The 1,380-nt window shown below is 44.3% G+C and overlaps 1 pseudogene across 1 annotated transcript; it reads right to left on the bottom strand.

Annotated features, from left to right (window-relative positions):
* Positions 1–207: 207 nt before the first annotated feature.
* Positions 208–889, bottom strand: LOC309359204 (large ribosomal subunit protein eL13 pseudogene; annotated as a pseudogene). The gene has a single exon. The product of its transcript is annotated as a large ribosomal subunit protein eL13 pseudogene (transcript).
* Between the last annotated feature and the right edge of the window lie 491 nt (positions 890–1,380).

Genomic DNA, 1,380 nt, shown 5'->3' with positions numbered 1-1,380 from the left:
TGGACACTGAGGTCCAGCACTAAGGGTCTTCTGGTGGTTCCCTCATTGCAAGAAATGAGGCTACAGGGAACCAGGCAGAGCGCCTTCTCAGTAGTGGTGCCTGCCCTGTGGAACGCCCTCCCAGCAGATGTCAAGGCAATAAACAACTATTTTAATTTTAAAAGACAACTGTTTAGGATTTATTTATTTTTTTTTTAGTTCCAAATCTATCCTTTATTGAGGTGCTCAGAACAAAAAGTTTATTTCTTCTTTTCCACATCCTGCTCTGCTGCTTCCTTGGCTCGCTTAGCCCGCATGCCAAAGAGCCAAGCATTTGCCCGGGTCATGTGCAGGATGGCAAAAGCCTTGAAATTCTTCTCTTCCTCCGATATAAGCCGGGCTTTCTCTTTTTTGTAGACATTTTTGATGGGCATAACTGGTCCAGAGAGCTGTGTGGCCATCTTGTGCTCTTCAGCTGCACTGTCGCCCTTCTTAGGGGCAGAAGGTTTCCGGGGAAAGAGAATGATCTTAGATCAGCTGCTGCACATTTGCCTGCAGGGCTTCTGTTGACCTGTTCCGGCGCCTGAGGTCCACTGAGATACCAATTGTCTGGGCAAACTTCTTGTTGATGCCAGCCATTCTCAGCTCCTCCCAGCTGAATCCTCTACCAGCATGGACTTTTGTGTGGTATTGTACAGTGGGGCACCTCACAATTGGCCTGATTGGTCCAGATACCAAACGTGGAGCAATACGACCGGCTTTCACCTGATGGGTCTTCCTCCTGTGGATCTTCCTAGCAGGCTGATTAAACCATGTGGCCACTTGTCTTTGCCAGTCATTGTGAAAATGGGGATTCAAGATCATGCCATTCCGGCTGGGCGCCATGGCTCCTTATGTACCTCCTGGGAGAGCGTTTAGGGACATTTTTAATGTCTGGTGCTGTATTGTTTTCAATATTCAGTTGGATGCCACCCAGAGTGGCTGGGGAAACTCAGCTAGATGGGCGGGGTATAAATAAATAAATTATTATTATTATTATTATTATTATTATTATTATTATTATTATAACATTTAGTCATGCTATTCACTTGCTGTGCCTCACAAAGTTCATTCAAAATGCAGCCCTTTTGCAATTTTCATATTCATCCCCAAGACTCTCCCACTATAGGCATCACATTTAAGAACCTCGGGGACTTGAAATGGATCTTATTGGTGCTGTGTGCACTTGGCACAGCTTCAGACATGCTGGCTGAAATTCTCTTGAGGTTTCCTAGGATGATTAGATGAGAGCAGCGAGGTTCCTTTTCTCCAATCAAGCATTTTGCAAAGCTATTTTGCAAATCTAATGTCTTTCCATTGTTTAGAATGTTGGATCTTTTTTAAAGGATTTTTCTTTGAAAG

The sequence above is a fragment of the Podarcis melisellensis genome (genome assembly GCF_964234715.1).
Source record: "Podarcis melisellensis genome assembly, chromosome: 16".
Classification (NCBI taxonomy): Eukaryota; Metazoa; Chordata; class Lepidosauria; order Squamata; family Lacertidae; genus Podarcis; species Podarcis melisellensis.
Note: the sequence above shows the minus strand (reverse complement) of the source record. Positions and strands in the feature narration are given on the sequence as shown.